Raw genomic sequence first — 26158 nt, 5'->3', positions numbered from 1 at the left:
GTAATCCCAACTACTTGGGAGGCTGAGGCAGGAGAATTGCTTGAACCTAGGAGGTGGAGGTTGTAGTGAGCCGAGATCGCGCCACTGCACTCCAGCCTGGGTGATAGAGTGAGACTGTCCCTCAAAATAATAAAATAATATTGCTGCAGGAGTCAGTGGTGAAATGCAATCCATAACCATTCCCAGTAAACACTCAGCGAGTCCTGGCCCATGCCCACTTTTCCTGTCATTTAACTCAAGGGTTAAATGTCAAAGTGAATCCCCTTATGCTAATTGATTTACAAATACGGATGTATAGGAGTGTGATGCCCTGAGCGCAATCATACTTCAGATGTAACTGTAAAACGACTTCAGCTGACTTTGCAGTGTTGCAGTGTCACATTAAACCCTAAGCTGTTTGTGTTTCCCTACACATCACTCTCCAGGAGCATTATAGTTCAGAAGATTAATTTCTTAGACTAAAGCCTTGATGGGTTATTATTCCATAAAACGTTTTCCACTCTGATAGAGAAGTCAGGTGCATTCGCTCATGTTTCCGTGGCAGGGCCGGGACTCCTGGTCCCGCGATTCTGAGCGGTGCCTCACAGCCTAGGTCCTCTAACGTCACAGGGCGGCCCGCAGGAAATGCGCCACTGTCCGGCGCGGCCAACCAGCTCGTGGTGCGCTGTGGGAAGGTTACAGGACGGAGGGGGGATGGCGGCGGCGGCGGCGGCGGCGGCGGGCAGGGGAGGCGGGAGAGGGGGCCAGGGTGGGCAGATCCTGTTTGCGCCTGCGCGGGACGGGAGGATTTGGTGGTGCCCTTTCCGTCTGCTATTTCCGTTTCCGCGCTTCCAGCGGATCTGTTCCGCTTATGGCGCCCGCTGGGAGTGTCTTATCAGCCGCTTATACCGCGGAAACTTTAACCTGCGTTTTCCCGTAGAAATTTTCGTCTCTAGGTTTTGTATCATTGTCTTGGTTCTTTCTCTTGTATTAACTTTGTTTTAACCTAAGGTTTCTCTTTCCCAAAAACTGTGGTGTTTCTTTACAACCTCTTTTTATAGTTACATAAACATTGCAAGAACCATGATTTTATATTCTTCCTTTTCAGTATTAATAACTTCAATGTCTTTTTCGCATTTGTCTGAAAATTTGAAATATTTTTCAATTTACTGAACTGGTTATCGTTTTGTAAATATCGGATACCACTTTAATCATTTGTGTATTGGCCTTAAGAGTCTCTATTTATTTTTAACTTTTCCGCCAACATACCTTTAATCTGAGAGGTGTTGTAGGGGCTTCAAGGTCAAACTTTCCCCACAGTCATTATTTTCATTATAAAATACCGTGTTTTAAGAAAAAATGTACAAGGTTGAAAGAAGTTTCTCTACTACGTTTTTTTTTGTTTTTTATTTTATTTTATTTTATTTTATTTTGAGACGGAGTCTCGCTCTGTCACCAGGCTGGAGTGCAGTGGTGCGGTCTCGGCTCACTGCAACCCCCGACTCTCTGGTTCAGGCAGTTCTTCTGCCCCCGACTGCCTGGTTCAAGCGATTCTGCCTCAGCCTCCCGAGTAGCTGGGATTACAGGCACATGCCACCACGCCCAGCTAATTTTTGTATTTTTAGTAGAGATAGGGTTTCACCATGTTGGCCAGGATGGTCTTGATCTCCTGACTTCGTGATCCACCCGCGTCGGCCTCCCAAAGTGCTGGGATTACAGGCGTGAGCCACCGCTCCCGGCCTCGACTATGTTTTAAAACAGTGGCTAGGCCATGCTTTTCTGTGTATCCTTACTTCCCTTATTCCATCACCTCATCCATCACTTTACAACTGATCATGCAATTACAAAATTATTTTACTAATCAGATTAAATGTGTGCCTTCCATTTGAAGAAACAAGGTCTACTAAAGGCTTAGTTTTCCCTAGGACACTGGGAGAATACAGGATCTGGTTTCCAGTGCCACAGTGGTGATCACACAGGAATAAACGGGACACAGGTCAGACAACAGCCAGAAAGACATCTGCCAGTATATGTTTCCTGTGAGATGGACACCTGGTCCCAGGTCAGACACAGGTGTTAGAGCGTCAGCTAGGTAAAAGAAGTAACCTGAAAGAGACACGCTGTGAACAACTATGTCCAGCTCCCCTTCATTTCCCATTATTGGAGCGCTGCTAGCTGCTCTGTTACTAGGACCCAGATTTAGTTGGGGCCTCTCAGAACAGGTCAGAATTGACCTATGCACAGTACCTGTTGGAGTCTGGATGAGGGCCATCCACTGAAAGTTAGTGAATCAAAGATTTAAGATTGATCTGAATGGAAATAGGTCTCTGTCAAACAACTATACACATAATTGCCTTATTTTATACTTATTGAAATAATCCTTGTAAAATTATGAAGGCATAAGATTTACTTGTTATAAAAATGAAGGCAATAATGAACGTAATTCATAAATGAATTTGCAAATATCTTGAAATTCCAATTCTGATTTTTCCGAATTAGATTTTGATTCAGAGTCATCGATGTCTTCACACCACCCTCTGTGGCATGAACAGAGATGGTAATGAAGCATTTCTTAGAAAACAAGGCTGGACCACTGTGTGATTTCCACCTTTCTTGCTGACACCATTCTGCATGTTTTGATGTAAGTGATGTTACCAGAAGGAAACAGCAGAAGGTTGCAAAACAAGTGCAAACAATGAAAGCCATGTCATGGCTGCCAACAGGCTAATAGTGATTGTAACAACACTTGACAAAATAATTTTTAAAAATTATTCAAATATGATAACTAATAACGATACGGAATTATCAAGGGAGCTCCATTTTTGTTTTTTCTGAGATGGAGTCTCTGTTGTCCAGGCTGGAGTGCAGTGGCACGATCTCAGCTCTCTGCAACCTCAAGTATTTCTCCTGCCTCAGCCTCCTGAGTAGCTGGGATTACAGGCAGCTGCCACCACACCCAGCTAATTTTTGTATTTTTAGTAGAGACTGGGTTTCACCATGTTGGCCAGGCTGGTCTTGAACTCTTGACCTCAGGTGATCCACCCGCCTTGGCCTCCCAATGTGCTGGAATTACAGGCGTGAGCCACTGCTCCCGGCCTCAGGGAGCTCTATTAATGGAGCTGAATCTATGAAACAAGAACATCTTCCTTCATCAAGGGAGCAAAACTGTCCAGAAAAAAAGTACAGATGAGGTAGAAGGAACCTGGTCTATGTGTTTATCTTCATGGTGGATTGAGAATAGGGAGGCTGGAGAAGAGGCTGAGGGGAAGTCAGGGCTCACTCCTGTCCTAAAAGCAAAAGGGAGCAAAAGAAACATGTTCATCTTCAGATTCACACATTCTTTACTTTGAAAGAAAATTTAAGTTTATTAGGAAACCATATCGGTGAGGAGTTTTTATTTTTTTGTTTTCTTTGTTTGAAACAGGGTCTTATTTTGTTGCCCAGGCTGGAGTGCAGAGGCATACACCGTTCACTGCAGCCTCTACCTCCTGGGCCCTAGCAGTTATCCTACCTCAGCCTCCCATGTAGCTGGGACCACAGGCATGTGCCACCAAACCCTGCCTATTTTTTTTTTTTAAAGACATGTCTCTCTTTGTTGCCCAGGCTAGTGGGGGAAAAGTTTTAGAGATTCATTAAATCATTTGTGAAATTTAAAATAAAGGAAAATATTGTTTTGGGTTTTGCTCAGTACATGTTTGGGGCTCATAGGTGAACAACAGAGACAAAATAACCTCTGATATTTCAGTCCAGTAGTGATTCAAAGACTGTAACCCAAATCTCAAATGTAGGAGTTAGAGCAGCTCTTGGGAGCTGAGAGCGCAGGCATCAGACCTGAAATGGAATGGACAAGGAAGGCCGCTAGGAGGAGGAACATTGGAGGAGATTCTGGAGAGTGCAAAGCAGTGAATCTGGAAAACAGGAGAAAGAGAAGAGGAAAAAATGTGTCTGTGGCACAGGCCAGGGCATGAGAAGGGGACAGTGGATTAGAAGGACTGCTGGGATTAGCAATATGTAAGGAGGGCAGGAGCGGGAAGGGCAGACCATGGAGAGGCTGTGCAGGGGAGAGTGGACAGGTCAGGAAGTGACACAGGGCCGGCCAGCCCACTAAGGAATGCATTTGTTGTGCTGGTAGTTCAAATATCTGAGTCTCGTTCCTTGCAACAGTACCTCCAGGTCAGGAAGAGTGAGGATAGCCTCTGTGTCTGAGGAGATCCCTGTGCATTATGAGGAATTGGTTCTAGGAAGAAGGGAGAGTGAAGAGGAACAGAGAGGACCCTCCAGATCCAGTACAGGCCAACTAAGGGAGCTTGGATGCTCCTGTTCGTGTCCCTTTCTCCATCACTCAGACTCGCCCCATCCCACCCTGAATGCAGGTTCCTTTCCCCTCAGTTATTTTGTGCGTCTCAGATGATGACATATATTGTGACTTTATTCTATCACATATGACTTTTACATTATATCATAGAAAAAGTTACCTATATAAATTACTTAATGGTGGATTAGTCATAGTTAAAATGTTGTCACCTTGGTAAACAAATGAAATTATCACACTTTAGTTTTTCTTCGTTGATCATTTGTGAAGGTTAGTGTCTCCTCATTTCATGGATGTCACAACTACATGTTCTTAAGTAAGGTGTATGCTTGGGGTGTTGTGTTTTCCCTGTTAATGTTGGATACTCCAGTGTTCAGCAAACTATAAACCTATCAACACACATTTGAAAAATCCAGTTGTTTTGTGTTTTATTTCGTGTATCCTGTCTTTACAATATTATATCTTTTCTTCTGCTTGCTTTAAATTTAATTTGCTCTTCTTTTTCTAGGTTCCTAGGATGGAAACTTAGGTGATCATTGGGCATCATCACAGGGTCTACCTGCCAAATCAGGTCTTCTTCATTCTGCAAAAGTTTCTCAGTCACCACTTATATTTCATGACTTTGACCCTTGTGAAAATACTAGTCAGATATCTCGTGGAATGTCCCACAATGTGTATTTGTCTGATGGTTTCTCATAATTAGACGAGAAACAATGCGTAAATTAAACATATTTTTCCAAATTAGAAAACAAGAAAAACTGAATAACATATTAGTTAGAAGTATTAACATAGGGCTGGATGTAGTGGCTTATGCCTATAATCCCAACACTTTGGGAGGTGAAGGTGGGCAGATTAATTGAATCCAGCAATTCAGCAATGCAAGACCAATCTGGGCAACATGGAAAAATGCTGTTTCTACAAAAAATGCAAAAAATTAGCCAGGTGTTGCAGCATATGTCTGCAGTCTCAGCTACTTGGGAGGCTGAGGTGGGAGGATTAGGAGGGTGGCCTGAGCTTGGGAGGCCAAGGTGCACTGAGCTGTGATTGTGCCATAGCGCTCCAACCTGGGCAAGAGAGTGAGAACATAGCCCAACAAAAAAGAGAGAAAAGAAAAAACAACAGAGAAAAATAATTTTTAAAAATCAGGTAATGACAAATAGGGAATTCCAAATATATTGCTAATGGTCTGTTAAGCTTGACAGTGCTTTTAGAAAACTTGTTCTGTTTAAAATAGTGTTAGACTCACAGAACAATTGGTAATATAAAGAGTTTACATATACCACACACAGTTTTCCTTATTATAAATCTTAACATTAGTGCACTACGCTTGTTACAATTAAGAACCAATGTTAAACATTATCATTCACTACTATCCATGCTTTATTCACATGTCCTTAGTTTCACTTAGTGTCCATTTTTTGATTCTGGAATCCTATTCAGGATGACACATCACATTTAGATGTCATTTCTCTTTAAGCTTCATAAGCTGTTGACACTTCCTTCAACTTTCCTGGTCTTTCATGACATTGACATACTTCATTAGGAAGTTGTCTGATTTTTTATTTTTTTTTGAGATGACACTAGTTCTGTCACCCAGGCTGGAGTGCAGTGGCGTGATCTCGGCTCACTGCAGGCTCCGCCTCCCAGGTTCACGCCATTCTCCTGCCTCAGCCTCCCGAGTAGCTGGGACTACAGGCACCCGCCACCCACGCCCAGCTAATTTTTCATATTTTTAGTGGAGATGGGGTTTCACCATGTTAGCCAGGATGGTCTCAATCTCCTGACCTCGTGATCTGCCCACCTCGGCCTCCCAAAGTGCTGGGATTACAGGCGTGAGCAACCGTGCCCAGCCATAGGTTTTCAAAAGGAGGACTACACAGGGAAATTGCCATTCTTATCACATCATACCAATGTTACATACTAATAGCATGTCATATCATGTTGACCTTAATTTGATTACCTGTTTGAATTATTTCTTACCAGATTCTTCCACTGTTAAATTGCTATTTGTTACACTTTCTGTGTTGTACTTTTGAAAAGAAGTCATTAGGCTTAGTAAGAAGTGGGAAGTCATTTTTCACCTCCTTATGGGAAGAGTATCTGCAAAAATAATTTGGAATCCTTCAACATGTGGAATGTGTCAGTTTTCCTCCATTTGTTTTATATATTTTTTCACTCATTTATTTATATCAATATGCAAACATGGATATTTATTTTACACTTAAATTTTACTAGTTTATTTTGTTGTTCAAAATTTTCTACTCTTGGCCATTGGAAGGTCTTTTAATTGGCTCCTGTATCATTTTCCTATACACATTCCTAATATAATGGCATGAATCCATTTATGAGGCTAAAGCACTCAGGGCCTAATTACCTTTTAACAGCCCCACCTCTTAATACTGCTACAGTGGCAATTAGTTCCCACATCAGTTTTGTAGGGGACAAAAATTCAAACCATAGCAAGAACATAACAAAACCATTTTTAAAGACAATAATGCATTTATTTCTGCAAAAATTGGCCATAAACGGCCACCTTTATATGTGATCATATAGATCACCATCTACATGATAAGAAAGACAAATGGAGAACTAATTGGATAGAAAACTGTTGTGAATTAAAGTATTAGGTTTGGAATACAACTTTTTGGGTTCATTGCTCGTATTTCTTAGAACAGAAATTCTCAGTGTACAACTTTAACTCTGAAGAAAGCTACCCATCCAATGAAGAAGTAGCAAAGTGACTGTTTGCCATTTCTATCTTCCTTCTCAATAGATTTATTGAAACATAGCATATACATCACCTCTCCACATTTGTTGTATTTTTGTTATTTCTAGTTTATTCTTGAGGTTTCTCTTTAACACAGTGACTATTAATTCTAGCCCAGTTGGCCAGGAGCGGTGGCTAACACCTGTAATCCCAGCACTTGAGGTTGAGGTGGGTGGAACGCTTGAGCTCAGGAGTTCAAGACCTTTGGGCAACATGGTGAAACCCCATCTCTACTAAAAATACAAATTTAGCTGGGTGTGGTGATGGGCACCTGTAGTCCCATCACCATACTTGGGAGGCTGAGGCAGGAGAATCACTTGAACTTGGGAAGCAGAGGTTGCAGCGAGCCGAGATTGTGCCACTGCACTCCAGCCTGGGTGACAGAGCGAGACTCCGTCTCAAAAAAAAATAAAATAAAAATAAAATTCTAGTGCTGCTCAAGAAGCCTCTAGAAGATTTGTTCATGGATGTTTACATTGTGCCTTTCAGGGTACACTTTTTTAAATCTTATTTTACAGCCAAATACATAATTATCTGATTTGTCAGTGGTTTTATTCTCCATTGTGAAATGTAAAGTGATGATGCAACCTATAATTGATGTGAATAATTTATTTTGCAATTACTATTTATGTCAGTATCGGCAAATACTACATTCATTTGTATAGATGATATTAATCTACAGTTTTTATGGATTATTAGTTCATTTCATCCTCACATCATCTCAAGAGGTTGGCACTAGTTTTACTCCCAATCCCCTAGTGAATTTGATCTAAAGCCCTACAAGAAAGGAATGCATGAAACTTGGGTTTGACTGAGTCTATCTTTGAAGTCTTTACTTACATCAAGTGTTTTAGAATATCTTTTTTTGTATGGAAAATACATTCTAGGACCAGATTAAGAAATGTTACTCTAGGGTTAGGTGCAGTGGCTCATGCCTGTAATACCAGCATTTTGGGAGGCTGAGGCAGGCAGATCACCTGAGGTCAGAAGTTTGAGACCAGCCTGGCCAATGTGGCAAAATACCGTCTCTACTAAAAATACAAAAAAATTATCCAGGCATGCTGGCGGGCACCTGTAATCCCAGCTACTCGGGAGGCTGAGGCAGGAGAATTGCTTGAACTCAGGAGGAGGAGGTTGCAGTGAGCTAAGATTGCACCATTGCACTCCAGCCTGGGCAACAGAGTGAGAATCTGTCTCAAAAAAAAAAAAGTTATTCTACCCCGTGAAGTCATGTTCCCAAATTAGATGTAAATCCTGTGTTAAATTGATTTAATATTTAGTTCTAAGATCCACCTAGGAATGATTTCATGTGTAATGTGAGGTTATAGATCAGATTTTATTTTTCCCTGTGGATATATTTCTTGAGATATTTATTGAAAAACCCACATTTCCCCAATTAATCTTATAAATTATTTGTGTATATATGCATGTGTCTGATTTGCTCTCTCCTTTTTTTTTCCATTAGTTTATTTCTCTGTGAAAATATCACACTATTTTAGTAAGAAACTTCATTTAACACAAGAATTTTCTCTCTAAGGCCTTCTCTTAGCCCAGTGTGCTATTATGTAAAGAAGAAAGAGTGAAAACCTCTATGCCTTGAACCTACACCAGTATTCTCAGTTGTCCCTTGAATAAAGAGGAGAATTTAGAACTCACTTATTACTGATGACACTTAGGTCTTTAATGTTCTTGTGAATCTTAGACAATCCCCCCAACATCATTCCCTGCTTTATTTGCTTAGTCCATTCTTGGTGGATTTTATGAGATGTCAACACTCCTCATTAGGATTCCCTCCTTCTGAAGCCTTTGGAATTTTCTACCCACCCAGCAACCACCAGAGGTGGCAGAAACCCCTGCAGACATCCTTCTTGCGCAAGCGCAGTTGTACCATGAATGCGGTCCTCCTGCTGCAGACCACGCCCACCAAGGGCTGGGCCACATCCACTGCAGCTGAGCTCAGAGCCTTCTGTGAGGTCTGCAGTGGCAAGGCCAGCTGCCCCCTGTCTTCCCTCTGGAGCTGTTTGAGGAATGCAGTTCTTTTGCATAAGAAAGGCTTTTCTCTCCAGTCATTCTGCTGCTGATCAAGAACACTTAACAGCTTCAGGCTTTACTGGTAATATTCATTCTTGCTTTTGTGTTTTTGTTTTAAGGTCCAAATATCTTTAATACTTGTATGCAGTTTTCTTTTTTTATAATTTCACATAAACATCATCTAAAACCAACTTCGCATGTTCGCATTATGTATTAACAACTTTCGTTTTTGTATTTAAAAATACATTCATAATCATTTTTTCAAAATATCTTGTCAGTTATTTTCATCTTTTCCATCATCATTCTTTACCAGTGCAATGGAAATACTAGTTTTATTAGGAAAAGCAGATGTCACGCGCTTTTTAGTGTTGTCGAGAAATTTCCTATGAAACATCTCTGGTTGAAAAGGAGAGGAACAAAATTTTATGTGAGGCACAAGATCAGATATGCTCAGAATTGCATGCTTTAATAAAGGCTGTGATTATTTGCATTATATTGTTTAGCTTGTTCTAATTGTAAAAGGTAGACAAAGAATTAATTTGTGTAGACAGAACATTGCGACTCCCATTCTAAATGTAGAGACGGTCACTCTGCACTGCGCAAATAGGAATGTCGTCATGTTGTTTGCTTTTCTCCTTACCCAAAAACTGTAGACATTGGCTGGAGTCTTTGATTTTTTTCCCAACTTGCTTTTGTAATTGTTGGCATGATGTTTGCACAGATAACCAATAATATAGATATATATTTTTTTCTTACTATTTGATGAATGATTAATATTTTGTTTTTTTTTATGTTTTCAGTGAATCAAAAATATCATTCAGAAAATGTTGTCATCCATATCCAGGTAGCATATAGTTTTATAATCTGATCTTGTAATAAGGAAATTACAGTTCTTATTGATTTTCTATTATTAGCATTTTTTAAGTTTTCATGCTTGTGAGTATTTGGGAATTTTTTTTTTTTACTCTGTCAATAATTTGACACCTTTGTATTGGTCATCTTCTGGGTCGATATCTATTGTTTAGGCTGAACCTTTGACACTCCTCTGAGGTAGTTTTTATGTGAATTTGTAACCACCCAAGGGATTCACCTTGCCAGCTGTCTAGACAGAGCCGATTTATCAAGACAAGGGAACTGTAATAGAGCAACAGTTCACCCAGAGCCGGCTGTGCAGGAGACCATAGTTTTATTATTACTCAAATCAATCTCCCTGTAGGGGGATCAGGGATTTCTAAGAATAATTTGGTGGGTAGGGGGTCGGAAAGTGGGGAGTGCTGATTGGTCATGTTGGAGATGAAACCATAGGGAGTGGAAGCTGTCCTCTTGTGCTGAGTCGGTTCCCCGGTTGGGGCCATAAGATCAGATGAGTCAGTTCATTGATCTGGGTGGTATCAGCTGATCCATCGAGAGCAGGGCCTGCAATATATCTCAAGCACTGACTGAGCTTAGGTTTCACAATAGTGATGTTATCCCCAGAAGCAGTTTGAGGCAGTTTAGAGTCCTGCAGTCTCCAGCTGGATGAATCCTAAACCGTAATTTCTAATCTTGTAGCTGATTTGTTATTCCTACAAAGGCATGATGGAGGGGGATTGTTTTGGGAAAGGGCTGTTACTGTCTTCTTTTAAAAGCTAAACTATAAACGGAATTCCTCCTGAAGTTCGCGGGGAATGAACAACGGCAGCTTAGAGGTTAGAAGCAAGATGGAGTCGGTTAGGTCAGATCTCTTTCACTGTAATAATTTTCTCAGTTACGATTTTTTGCAAAGGTGGTTTCAAATCGATGGCTTAGTGTCCTGGGTAGTGAAAATGGAATTCCTCAACCTGAATTGAACATGGATATCCTCCTGAAGAAACAATTTAGGGCTCCAAAAAGTAAACCAGGAGCCGGGCACAGTGGTCACACCTGTAATCCCAGCACTTTGGGAGGCTAAGGCAGGTGGATCATAAGGCCAGGAGTTTGACACTAGCCTGGACAACATGGTGAAACCCTGTCTACTTAAAAAAAAAATACAAAAATTAGCCGGGCATGCTGATATGCGCCTGTAATCCCAGCTACTCGGGAGGCTGAGGCAGGAGAATTGCTTGAACTTGGGAGGCTGAGGTTGCAGTGAGCCAACATCAAGCCACTGCACTCCAGCCTGGGTGACAGAGAAAGACTCTGTGGGGTATGATGAGGTTTCTCTTCAAATAGCCTGATCAATCCTTTATTCTTTAATTCATAGTAACCCCCACCCCCACCCCCTTTTCCTTTTTCTCTTTTTTCTTTCTGCCTTTGTTGCATGCCCGGACACGCCACAGTACCAGGCTTATCAGTACCAGCTCACATTCCTTTCCTTATTTGGAAAGGAGACTAGCTCTCTAGCTCATTGCAGACACCCCTTCCCCTTTTCCCCTCTCTCCCTTATGTGCCCACCTTATCTAAAGAAAGTTCAAATGTCTAGCCAACCAGGATTAGTTCAGACTGTGTGACCTGACCTCCACCAAAGGAGAAAGGGTACAGGGGCAGGACTTGGGTCAGGAATAAAGACTCTTGTGCCCCTTTGTTCTGGTGTGCTTTCATGGCGACTGGCCAAGGAGAAGCACCCCTCTGCGCAGAAGTAAAATTGCTTTGCTAAGAATCCTTTGTTTGAGTGTTCAGTCTCCCTTAGGATTTTGAGCATTATTCCCAACCATTCAATCCAAAAAAAAAAAAAAAAGTAGACCAGGATTGATTTAGGGCCTGTATTATAAATTGTACAAATGCCAACAGGATTGTATTCCACTAGAGGAACATATTCTCTAGTGAAGGAAGCATTCCTGCAGGATGAGTCCCTGAGACTCACTAGCAAATTTCATACAAGTAATGAAATCCTCAATCTAATGGAATAAAAACAATTCCAGGGGCATTTGTTAAAGATGTATAAGATGTGAGAAACCAACAGACTAACAGCATTGATACTTTATGGATATTTTTATTCCAAATTAATAGATGTGTTACAGGAAAAGGGTCCTGATCCAGACCCCAAGAGAGGGTCGTTGATATTCAGGGCCAGTCTGCAGAGTAAAGTGAAAGCAAGCTTACTAAGAAAGTAAAGCAAAAAAAGAGTGGTTACTCCATAGACAGAGCAGCCCTGTGGGCTGCTGGATTCCCATTTTTATGGTTATTTATTGATTATATGCTAAACCAAGGGTGGATTATTCATGCCTCCCCTTTTTAGACCATATAAAGTAACTTTCTGATGTTGCCATTGCATTTGTAAACTGTTACGGCGCTGGAGGGATGTAGCACTGAGGACAACCAGAGGTTACTCTTGTCACCATCATGGTTTTGGTGGATTTTAGCCAGCCTCTTTACTGCAGCCTGTTTTATCAGCAGGATCTTTATGACCTGTATCTTGTGCCAGTCTCCTGATGTGACTTAAAATGCCTTAACCATCTGGGAATGCAGCCCAGTAGGTCTCATCCTCATTTTACCCAGCCCTAATCAAGATGGAGTTGCTCTGGTTCACATGCCTCTGACAGATGGACATTTGTTTGCCAAGCAATGCTGCAATCAGGGGCTCTGGATTTCAGTCCTCCATACAGAGAATGTCAAGGGCAGACCTTAATAAAAATAAATAAATGAATAATCAAATTTTAAAAATTACCTCTTTCATTCTTTTATTGTATTATGATCTGACACCATTAACTTTAATTTTCTTGCATATGGAGAGCAACTTGATACAAACTGTGGTATTTATTTAGTGAAGAGAAGAGACAAGATGATTCCCAAATTTAAAGGAAACTGGAAGTTTTGTGGGAAACAAATGGAGGAGATAAGACTTACCAGTTTCTACTTATTTTAATGAGAATTGTATTGTTCATTTATAAATACAAAGCTCCATTTAAATTACAGATGCTTTTGATTTATGATGAGGTTACTTCCAGATAAACCCATCACAAGTTAAAAATGTCATCAGTCAAAAATGCATTGAATACACCTAACTTACTTAAAATCATAGCCTAGCCTATCCTCCTTAAGTGTGCTCAAAACACTTATATTAGCCTAATGTTTGGGAAAATCATCCACAGAAAGCCTATTTTATCATAAAGTGTTGAATATCTCATGCAATTTATTGAATACTGTACTGAAACAGAAAAACAGAAAGATTGGACACTCAAAGTATAGTTTCCATTAATGTGTGTTGCTTTCATTTAATTTAAAAATTTTAAGTTGAATCATAGCAAGTGAGGAAGCCCATATATTATAAAATGTAGTAAGTTTACCAGCCACAAATAACAACAAATCATAGGAAGTGCAGGGATTGGGTTGAGGTGAGGTGGTTCAACCTATTATACCCATTTCCTTCATCTCTAATGGGCTGCCCTTCATCCTTGGGGTTGTTGCAGGGTGGCTGTGCAGTGCAAAGGCACAAGAATTGCTTGAACCTGGGAGGTAGAGGTTGCACTGAGCTGAGATTGTGCCACTGCACTCTAGCCTGGGCAACAGAGCGAGACCCTATCTCAAAAACATACATAAATAAAAGGATAATATGTCTATCAAAGTACGGTGATGCATTGCTTAATCATGGAAATACCTTCTGAGAAATGCATTGTTTGGTGATTTCATCTGTGTGCAAACATGGAGAGCATTACACAAACCTAGAAGGCATAGCCTACTACACATCCAGGCTACATGGTACTTACTGTTGCTCCCAAGCTATAAGCCTATAAGCTTGTGACTGTCCTGAATACTATAGGCAATTGTAACACAATGATAAGTATTTAAACATATAACCTATCTAAACATAGAAAACGTAAAAATATGGTATAAAACAAAAAATATTGTTCAGTTGTATAGGGCAGTTGCCATGCCTGGAGCTTGCAGGACTGGAAGTTCTTCTGGGTGTGTCAGTGAGTGAGTGGTGAGTGAATGTGAAGACCTAGGACATTACTGTATGCTACTGCAGACTTGAGAAACACTGTAAACTAAGGCTACACTTAATTTATTAAAAACTAAAGTAATTGTGCTATGACATTGTGACAGCTTTGACATCTCTAAGTGATAGGAAGTTCTCAGGTCAATTATAATCTTATGAGAGTACCCTCCTATACGTTGTCTTTCCTTGACAGAATAAAATATCATTTTGAGAGGCATGACTAATAAACACATGAGAGTTGATTTAATATTTATTTTAAAATCCCTTCCATAGTTATAAAAGCATAAGTTTTAGTCACATCAAAATATAAACAATCTTGAATTAATTCATAAGTAAATTAATAGATATCTAGAAATTGTGCTTATGATAGTTCTAAACCAGACTTTAATGCAGAATCTTGGATATCTTAATCACACTGTGTGGCATGAAGACTGATAGCAATAAAACATTTCTTAAAAAAGAGGCTGCAGCATTTTCTGTGCAATTTGCACCATTCCTGTTCACACCTGTTCTGTAAGTGTTGCTGCAGGCGATCCCATAAGAAATGACAGCGGGTTTCAGCACAAGTTCATGCAAACAATGAAAAGCATGTCATGGCTATCACTAGGCTAACAGCTATTGTAATAAAATTTGAAAAAAAAATAGACTAGAAATGATGAAATATGACAATAACATTGGAAATATTTATCAAGGGAGCCATATTAATGTAAGCGAATTTTAGAGAACAAAATACTTTTCCTAGGTCTGCAAGGACAAAACTGTCCAGAAGAATAGAAGAGGGACAGATGAGGTAGAAGCAGCATGGCCCATGAGAGGGGCTCTGCAGTGCATTGAGGGTGGGGAGGCTGGCAAAAAGGCTGGGCAGAATTAGGGCTCACATCCTGACCTGAGAACAGAAGACAGCACAAGAAACAGGTTCATCTTCAGGTACAAATCCTCTTCAGATTGAAAGAGAGATGGAGTGTCTAGGGAAGTAGGCAAGCATTTGGGTAAGGAGAGTCACTGATTCGTTAGTGAAACACAACAAAAAAATAAAATCTTCTGTGTTGCTGTTTGTCCACTTCATGTGTGGGGCTCACAGGGGAACAACATAGACAAAGTTTCCAAATTCTCAGGTGTTTAAGACCAGTGAGGATTCAGAAAACTTAACAAAAACTCAACTGCAAGTGCAAGAGCTGCCCTTAGGAACTCAGGGGACAGGCATCAGGCCTGGGATGGGATGGACAAGGGGGGCCTTCAGGAGGAGGAGCATTGGAGGAGATGCTGGAGAGTGAGGGGCAGGGGGTCCACTCGACAGGGGAGGGAAAGGGAAGAGGAAACAGTGTGTCTGGCACAGTTCATGGCATGAGATAAGGGCAGTGGGTTGGAAGGATCGCTGGGATGAATAATATATGAGGAGGCAGGAGTAGGAAGGACAGACCATAAAGGGCCTGGGCAGGGGAGGGAAGACAGCTCTGGAAGTGATGCAGAGGCTGCTCCCTGAGGACTGCATTCTGTGGGGAGGAGTTCGAATGCCTTTTCTTCTTTTAAGTGTTACTCACAGTCCATGAGATCTACTGACAAGGAAGACAGTTGGAACAAGTAAGGATAGTCCTTGTTTGATGGGAAGGAGCAGTAGCATTACCAGGAGGGATTGGTGTTGGGGAGGGGCAAGGGTGGGGAAGGGCAGAGAAGTTTCTGTCCCCTCAGCCATTTTGCAGATGTAGGTTGGATCACTGGATCACAAATTCACAGTGGCTGGCTCACGGCCACCTTGCATCACAGGGTGAGAGCGGCCTCACAGGAAACTGCAGATAAGAGGGGTTCCCAGCTGCACAGAAGAAGGACCCCAGGTAACTTTCAGTCAAGGTTGGCAGGGGGCTGCAGAGGTTGCAGCAATGATGGTGGTGGGCAGTGTGCAGCCTTGTAGGGCACCGTCTCCATGGACATACAGATTTGCGCGCATCTGTGTCTGCATGTCCTCTTCGGTGTTCTGACATTCTTATAAAATCCTCATGAATTTCTCATTGTTCTGAGACCATAACATGTATTTTGACTTTTTTCTACCACATGTACCCTTCCTTGTGTACCTAGCAAAATTTACCAAAATTCCTGATTGGTGGATTATTCGCAGCTACAGTGTTTTCCAACTTAATAACTAAACGAATTGCCCTGCTTTGTATACTTTTGCTTAATCATTCCTGAAGATTCGTGTCTCATTTCAGGGGGAGCCACCCCTGCATGTTCATAAGCAGGAGTTCAGTTTAGGGTGTTCTGTTTTCCTAGTTAACTGTGGACACATCTATGTTCTGGAAACTATTCAACTCTCAATACTCATTTGAAAATTCCAGTTGCTTTATCTTTTACTTAGCTTTCACTTTATTTACAGTACTCTCTCTTTTCTCCTGCTTACTTTGGATTTAGTTTGCTCTACTTTTAAGTTTCCTATGGAGGGAATTTAGATTATTGATTTTTAGATGTTTTCTTTTTCTTTTTTTAATTTTATTTATTATTGATTTATTGATGGATTGATTGATTGATTGATTGATTTTTTGGAGAGGGAGTCTCGCTCTGTCGCCCAGGCTGGAGTGCCATGGCACGATATCTGTTCACTGCAAGCTCCGCCTCCCAGGTTCACACTATTCTCCTGCCTCAGTCTCCCTAATAGCTGGGACTACAGGCGCCCACCACCACACCCGGCTAATTTTTTTGTATTTTTAGTAGAGACGGGGTTTCACCACATTAGCCAGGATGGTCTCGATCTCCTGACCTCGTGATCCACCCACCTCGGCCTCCCAAAGTGCTAGGATTACAGGCGAGACCCACCGCTCCTGGTCCTTTTTTTTTTTTTTTTTTTTTGGTGGAATTTTGCTTTTGTCACACAGGCTAGAGTACAATGGCACAATCTCGGCTCGCTGCAACCTCTGCCTCCCGGGTTCAAGTGATTCTCCTGCCTCAGCCTCCCTAGTAGCTGGGATTACAGGCGCCAGCCACCATGCCCAGCTAATTTTTGTATTTTTTAGTAGAAACGGAGTTTCACCATGTTGGTCAGGCTGGTCTCCAACTCCTGACCTCAGGTAATCTGCCCACCTCAGCCTCCCAAAGTTCTGGGATTACAGGTGTGAGCCACTGCGCCTGGCCAATGTTTTTTGTTTGTTTGTTTGCTTTGTTTTTAATAGATACATTTTCCCCCTATGCTCCCTCACTGCATTCTGCAAATTTTGATAAGATGCATTTTAATTTAAACTTAGTTCAAAATGTTGTTTAATTTTCTCTTGAGATTTCTTGCATCATGTGTTATTTAAAAGTGTGTTAGTTAATCTCCATGTATTTTGAAGTTTACCAGTTCTGTGCCTTTTATTGATTTCTATCTTAATTTTATTGGGGTTTTACGGTATATATTTGTTAACATGAAAATCATGAGATCTATAAATTTGGAAAGAAAAAGAGCTATAAATATTCTTGAAGGTAGCCCTACAGCATGTATACTGAACAAACATGCATGTAACCTATGACCCATGTTCACTTGGTGTGGAGACTGAGCTTTTTTTTTTTTTTTTTTTGAGACAGAGTCTTACTCTGTCCCCCAGGCTGGAGTGCCGTGGTACCATCATGGCTCACTGCAACCTCTGCCTCCCGGGTTCAAGCGATTCACCTGCCTCAGCCTCCCAAATAACTGGGATTACTGGCACCTACCACCATGTCCAGCTAATTTTTGTATTTTCAGTAGAGACAGGGTTTCACCATGTTGGCCAGGCTGGTCTTGAACTCCTGACCTCAGGTAATCCACCTGCCTTGGCCTCCCAAAGTGCTATGATTACAGGTGTGAGCCACCACGCCCAGCTGAGACTTAACATTTAAATGTATTACAGTTAGGCCCTACACACAAAAGCCCCTTTCAGGACACAAAGACAGGCAAGTACACAATCTCTATAAACCAGTCAGACCCAGTCCATGTTTGGTGGGCTCTTATCAGGAGAAAGTTACTGATATCAGTCTCTTGTGCGATCAAGGCTGTAGCTATCGCTAGTGGAACAGAGGCTGGAGTTAGCATCTGGCGGTGGATGAGCTGCAAATTGTTTTAAGATTGTTTATGTGGAAGTCAGTGCTTGCTTAGCTGCTAGAGAAAAAGATAAACCTCCTGTCACTTAGAACATAGTTTATTCTTCAACTATAGGGGTGAGTGACTTAACCCTTGCCTGTCATGGCCTTAGGTCTTGTTTATAATTTGATATCTTATTGCCACCAAGAAGAGTTCATTCCTTCATTCTTATCATCTCTATTTTAATATGAATGCTTGTCAGTTGTTGTGTCTAAACTGCAAAAGAGACAGATGATAACGAGGCATGTCCCACTTCCTGTCCCATCATGGCTGGAAACTCAGTTTGTACAGTTTCCCTGGGGTCCTGTCTGTTCAGTCAGTTGGGGGGCTTAGGATTTTATTTTTAATTCTCATAGAGGAGTGTTGAAGTCACCGACTGTAATAGTGGATTCATCTATTTTTCCTGTTTTAACGGTTTCTGCCTCGTAGTTTTTCGTTCTGTTGCTACATGTTAGAATTATTATATCTTCTTGGAAAATTGACCCCACTATTATTATATAATGCCTTTCTATTTCCCTGATCATTTTTCTGACTCTATAGTCAGCTTTTTCTGAAATTAATATAGCTACTCCTGCTTTTTCTATTTGCTTGCTATATTTTGTTCCATCTATTTACTTTCAGTTAATATGTGTCTCCATTTTTATTAAATAACAGATAAAATGAGATGTATGTACTATGTATAACATGAGGTTTGAATAATAATGTGCATTGTGGAATGGCTAAATCCAGCTAATTAACATGTGTATCACCTCACATTGTTATCATTTTTGTGGAGAGAACACTTTCTGTCCACTTTTTTAGCATTTTTAAAAATAGACACAGGCTCTCCCTCTGCACCTAGGCTGGAGTGCAGTGGTTTGATCATAGCTCACTGCAGTGTAGACCTCCTGAGCTCAAGCAATCCTCCTGCCTCAGCTTCCTGAGTAGCTGGGACTACAGGTGCACACCACCATGCCCAGCTAATTTTTAGCGTTTTAAAAATAAGACTGTATGTTTTTAACTAGAGAGACCATATGGTACAATAGATCTCTTGCAATTATTCCTCCTTTCTGACTGAAATTTTGTATCCATCCACAAACATCTGCCCAACCCCACCCTCAACCCCAGGCTCTAGTAACTACCGTTCTACACCCCCGCTTGTATGAAATCACATTTTTTAAATTTCACATGAGTAAGATCTTGAGGTATTTATCTTTGTATGCTTAACATTTCAGTTAACATGATGTACTCCAAGTTCAACCATGTTGTTGCAAATGACAGGATTTCCTTTTTATATGCCTCAGTAGTATTCCATTGGGGATACATATATAATTTTCTTTGTCTGTCAACGGACACATAGGTTGATTCCATATGTTCACTATTGTGAACAATATTAAACACTTCTCATTGAGGAGTGTTGAAGTCACCAACTATAATAGTGGATTCATCTATTTTTCCTGTTTTAACAATTTCTGCCTCATAGTGGTTTGAACAATGCTAAAATATACATGAGTGTAGATATCTCTTCAACATACTGATTTCATTTTCTTTGGATATATAGCCAGCGTTGGGATTGCTAGATCTTATGGTAGTTCTATTTTTAATTTTTTGAGGGGCCTCTATACTTTTTTCGATAATGGCTGTACCGATTAACATTCTCATCACCAGTGTGCAGGGGTTTCCTTTACATCCTCACCAACACCTGTTATCTTTACTCTTTTTGATAATAGCCTTGTAACAGGTATAATGTGATATCTCACTTTGATTTTAATTTACATTTCCCTATATCTGTCTTTATATTTAAATAAGTTTTTTTTTTTGAGAAGGAGTCTTGCTCTGTCGCCCAGGCTGGAGTGCAGTGGTGCGATCTCAGCTCACTGCAAGCTGCGCCTCCCCGGTTCACACCATTCTCCTGCCTCAGCCTCCCGAGTAGCTGGGACTACAGGTGCCCGCCACCACGCCCAGCTAATTTTTTGTATTTTTAGTAGAGACAGGGTTTCACCACGTTAGCCAGGATGGTCTCGATCTCCTGACCTCGTGATCCACTCGCCTCGGCCTCCCAAAGTGCTGGGATTACAGGCGTGAGCCACTGCACCCGGCCTTAAATAAGTTTTCGCTAGAGAACATATGGTTAGGTCTTATTTTTTGATCCACTCCAACAATCTGTGTCTTTTCATTGGTGGTTTTGGACCACTGACAGTCAACGTGATTATTGATATAGCAGATTGATATCTACCATGTTTATTTCTGCTTTTCATTTGCTGCCCTTGTTCTTTGTTTCTCCTCCTGTCTTCCATTTGTTTGCTTCCCTTTATGGTTTTAATTGAGAATTTTATATGATCCAATTTTCTCTTCTTAGCATATCATTATATTTTCTTTTTATTTTTAAATATTTTAGTAGTTGCCATATGAAATAAAAACTTTTTCATATTTTAGTTGATATAACAGATAACAGTTTGTTAGAAACAAAAATTGTAGCCATTTATTTGATAAGGTATTCTTATGTTTATAGTTTGAGTGTGTGTGCATGTATATGGGTGTGTGTGTATATATATATATACATACCCATATACATATGCATGAATGCTCATATATAAATGCAATGAATGACAGCAATAGTACAAATTACCAAAGGTACAAATCAGTATTGTTTCCTTATTATAGGCAACTCACACTACTTGTGAACTGATAGAGTGTTATTTGAAAGGGAGTTTGAATTAACTGTAAATTTAGGGACTGGCTATTGGATTAAGGTCCTCCATTCCTTGGCTGCCTGTTGTCCAGAGGCTGCATTCAGCTCCTTGCCATGTTGGCTTCTGCCACATGGCAGAATGCTCCATCAAAGCTACAAGGGGAGAGTTTCCTAGCAAGACAGAAATAATGATTTTACATAGCATAATTACCCATGTGATGTACCTTCAGCTGTGCTCTATTCTGTTGTTTCAAAATAAGTCAAGGTTCCTGCCCACACTTACAGGAAGAGGATTAGAATGCAAGGTTGTGTTCACCAGCAGGTAGGAACCACTGGGTGCCAATCTAGGGTCTGCCTGCTGTGTCAGATCTTCTCCAACCTGCAACAGTTTCTCAGTGTTCAATTATTTTGTATAACCTGAATTCTTTTGAAAAGTACCAGTCAGGTATTTTGTGGAATGTCCTACAAAATGGATTAGTGTCATGGGTCTCATTATTACAATAGAGATATGCATTAATTTAGACACACGTATCTGGGTGTTAAGAAAAACTGAACAATGTATTACTTAGAAATGCAAAAGGAGAGACCAGGTGCAATAGCTCACACCGGTAATCCCAGCACTTTGGGAGGACGAGGTGGGAGGATCACTTGAGGCCAGGAGTTCCAGACTAGCCTAGGCAACATAGCCAGACCCTATCTCTAACAACAACAACAACAAAAATTAAAAATTAGCCAGGCATGGTGGTGCACACCTGTGGTCCCAGCTACTAGGGAGGCTGAGGCAGCAGGATGTCTTGAGCCCGGGAGATCGAGGCTAAAGTGAGCCATGATCACACCACAGCGCTCCAGCCTGAGCTACAGAGTGATACCCTGTCTCAAAAAAAAATGGGGATATGCACTCAGGGGTATTCAACAATATTGACAAGGTTTGGCTTATTATACTGGGAAGGGAATTTATAAAAAAGAAGCTTGTTAAATTTTAGAATAGTTTAGATATACACAGCAGTTGCCAAGATAATACAGATCATTTCCTTATGCTTAGCATATAGTTTCCCTTATTATTATTATTATTTTTTAATTTTATTTTTATTTTTTATTTATTTATTATTATTATTATTATTATTATACTTTAGGCTCTATGGTACATGTGCGCAACGTGCAGGTAAGTTAATCCCTTACATTAGTGGGTGATATTTGTCACAATTCATAATTCAGTAGTATACATTATCCTTCTCTATGATTCACATTTTATTTAGAATTTTTCTTCTACCTAATGAACACTTTGTGTTCCAGGATCCCCTCCAGGAGACCACATCACATTTAGAAATCCCATCTCATTAGGTTCCTTCTGCCTGTGACAGTTTCTCAGACTTTCCTTGTTACTGATGACATTAACATCCCCAGTTTGGGATTTCTCTGACATTTTTCTCATGATTATACTGGAGTTGGGTTTGGGGAAGGAAGATCACTGAGAGAAAATGCCATTGTAACCATATACCACGGGTGTCTACTATCAACATGATTCACGCCTGTCAATGGCAATTTGATTACCTGGACAAGGTAGCTTTTGTCAAATTTCTTTACTGTAAAATTATTTCTTTCTCCACTTTCCCTGTTTCACTTTTTGAGAATAAGTCAGCATACATAGCACATACTTAAGAACAAGAAATTTATGCTCTACCTCCTTATGAACTGAGTACCTAAAACAAGAGTTGAGAACTCTCTACTATATACAGTTGGCCTGTTTTCCACCATTATTTCATACCATTTATTTATGCCATATTGAATATGATATGAAATTATACATACTCCTTTATTTCATTGCTCAAATTGTTCCATTGTTGGCCATTGGAAGGTCTCTCAGTTGGCTCCTATATCATTTTGAAATAGCCACATTATTTTGGTTAGATTTTGCTTGTTTGGTGGTTCAATTGTAATGTTTCATATTTTCTTACTTTCAGGCACTACAGGGTCCTCCAGGCCAATTGTGTTTATTTTGTGCCCAAGCCTGGTACCCATCATTTCTTCAAGGGTCCTAGTTTCTTTTGTTGGAAAATGGCTTTTAAAACAAAGATACAGACCCAGGTATATTCGTTGATACTGGGTCATCTGTCGATTTGAGGAGTAGTCAGCTGACAAAACAATGAAACGTACCTGCATATACTAACCCACACATATGCACGTATGTGTAAATATTTCCTCATGTGTTCATATATAACTTGATTAACTTAAACATAAATTCCTACTAATGTCTCCAGCACTACATGAATATAATATAACCTGAATCAATCTCCCCATTCCCACTACTTGGTTGTAACCCCCACTCTAACAGTGAGTGAGTTGGCCTTGTTAACTTAATCACCAAGTTACAGGCTACATGCATAGTGGCTTCAGAATTGTTAATCCACACTGTCATGAAGAACAACATTACCAGCTAAAGTACAGTGCTCATAGACAACTCCTTGGACCTTTAGATGCAGAATCTTCACTTTGTACCCAAGTTACTTAGGTCAGTTCTTTCCCCCGCCTCCCAGCTTCCTTTAGTGAGGTTATATCATACATTTCTTATTCATTTTTCTTATTTTCTCTGTATTCCTCCATGGGATCCCTCAACCTACAAATAATTTTTATTTTTTTGGTTTTTTGTTTGTTTGTTTGTTTTTTGAGATGGAGTCGTGATGGAGTCTCACTCTGTCACCCAACCTGGAGTGCAGTGGTGTGTTCTTGGCTCACTGCAGCCTCCGCCTCCTAGGTTCCAGCAATTCTCTTGCCTCAGCTTCCCAGGTAGCTGAGATTACAGGCACGCACCACCACGCCCAGCTAATTATTTAGTATTTTTAGCAGAGATGGGGTTTCACTATGTTGGCCAAGCTGGTCTCAAATTCCTGACCTCAAGTAATCCACCCACCTCGGTCTCCCAAGTGCTAGGATTACAGACATGAGCCACCATGCCTGGCTTACAGATAATATTTTTAATTTCTGTACATTTAGGTTCACTGTTTGTATTATAAAGTTATGCAGGGTTTCAAAAACAATTTGATGTAGCGACTATGCAGGAAGGTTTTATTACCCTAAAGAAATTCCGTCTACTTCACCTATTTCACTGTCCTCCTTGGAGAGTCCCTAGTTAACATTAATCAGTTTACTATCTCTATTATTTTACCTTTCCCAGTGTGTCATATACGTGGAATTGTACAGTCTGTCATCGTTTCAAACTGGCTTCCTTAACTTAAAAATATGCCTTTAATTTTATGAAGTATATCTTACGGTGATTTAGATTTGCATTGCCAAAGGACTAAGGATGTCGATCATCTTTTTATGTGCCCTTTGGGGATACATATTCTTTGAAGAAATGTCTATTTATACAATTTACCCATTTTTAGTTGGTATTTGTCTTTTATTTTTTGAGATGTGACAATCTTTTATATATTCTGAACAGTAGACCCTCATTACCTATATGACTAGCAAATATTTTGTCTCTTTTTTCTTTTTTTTTTTTTTTTTTTTTTGAGATGGAGCCTCGCTTTGTCGCCCAGGCTGGAGTGCAGTGGCGCCATCTCAGCTCAACTGCAAGCTCCGCCTCCCGGGTTCACACCATTCTTCTGCCTCAGCCTCCCAAGTAGCTGGGACTACAGGTGCCCGCCACCACGCCCGGCTAATTTTTTTGTACTTTTAGTAGAGACGGGGTTTCACCGTGTTAGCCAGGATGGTCTCAATCTCCTGACTTCATGATTCGCCCACCTCAGCCTCCCAAAGTGCTAGGATTACAGGTGTGAGCCACCGCGCCCAGCCTTTTGTCCTTTTTTTAGGGTTGTTTTATACTTCTTGATAGTATACGTTGAATGACAAACATTTTTAAAAATAGATTAATGTATCTATTTTTGCTTCTGTTACTTGTGTTTTTTTGTGTTATATCTTAGTAACTATTAATTTCAGACCATGAAGATACATTTTTAAAATACCTTTTTTTTTTGAGACATGAGTATCACTTTTGTTGCCCAGGTTGGAGTGCAGTGGCACAATCTCAGCTCACTGCAACCTCCGCCTCCCGGGTTCAAGCAATTCTCCTGCCTCAGCCTCCCAAGAGGCTAGGATTACAGGTGCCCGCCACCACACTAGGCTAATTTTGTATTTTTAGTAGAGACAGGGTTTCACCATTTTGGCCAGGCTGGTCTCAAACTCCTGACCTCAGATGATCCACCCACCTACCATACCCGGTCAAAAATAAATTTTTTTTGGAAAATATAGTTTAGGCTGGGCGCAGTGGCTCATGCCTGTAATCCCAGCACTTTGGGAGGCCAAGGCGGGCGGATCACCTGAGGTTGGGAGTTCGAGACCAGCCTGACCAACATGGAGAAACCCCGTCTCTACTAAAAATAAAAAAATTAGCTGAGCGTGGTGGCGCATGCCTGTAATCCCAGCTACTTGGCAGGCTGAGACAGGAGAATCGCTTGAACCTGGGAGGCGGAGGTTGTGGTGAGCTGAGATCCTGCCATTACACTCCAGCCTGGGCAATAAGAGTGAAACTCCATCTCAAAAAAAAAAAAAAAAAAAAGGCTGGGTGCGGTGGCTTACGCCTGTAATCCCAGCACTTTGTGAGGCTGAGACGGGCAGATCACACTGTACTCCAGCCTGGGTGACAGAGCGAGACTCTGTCTCAAAAAAAAAATAGTTTTCCTCATTGAATTGCCTTGGCAACTTTTGCAAATCCATAGACCATAAATGTCAGGGTTAATCTTTGGACAGTCACTTATATTCCATTGACCTATATCACTCTCCTTATGCCAGTACCACAATGTCCTCATTACTATCACTTTATATTGTTTTGAAATCCCATAATCCAACTTTGTTCTGCTTCTCATTACCAATGTGGTTCTTTTAGATCTCATGAATTTCCATATGAATTTTAGAATCAGCTTACCAATTACTCCCCGCTTGCCCGCAAAAAAAGCAAGAGGGATTCCCATAGCAGAACGACATCACTCTACTGGACAGCAAGAGGGTGTGTTCAGGAACCATACCTAGTCTACAAAGCCATGGGACTACATACTACACTCCCAGGGACAACCACAAAATCAAGACTCTTCTTTTGTTTTTGTGTTTTTTTTTTTTTGAAACGGAGTATTGCTCAGTCACCCAGGCTGGAGTGCAATGGCACGATCTCAACTCACTGCAACCTCTGCCTCCTGGGTTCAAGCAATTCTCCTGTCGCAGCCTCACAAGTAGCTGGGACTACAAGCACCCACCACCACGCCCAGCTAATTTTTTGTATTTTTAGTAGAGACGGGGTTTCACCGTGTTAGCCAGGATGGTCTCGATCTCCTGACCTCGTGATCCACCCGCCTCGGCCTCTCAAAGTGCTGGGATTACAGGTGCGAGCCACTGTGCCTGGCCGACTCTTCTTTTTATGGTCTGAAATC

The sequence above is a fragment of the Pongo pygmaeus genome, chromosome 16 (genome assembly GCF_028885625.2).
Source record: "Pongo pygmaeus isolate AG05252 chromosome 16, NHGRI_mPonPyg2-v2.0_pri, whole genome shotgun sequence".
In the NCBI taxonomy this organism is placed as follows: domain Eukaryota; kingdom Metazoa; phylum Chordata; class Mammalia; order Primates; family Hominidae; genus Pongo; species Pongo pygmaeus.
Note: the sequence above shows the minus strand (reverse complement) of the source record.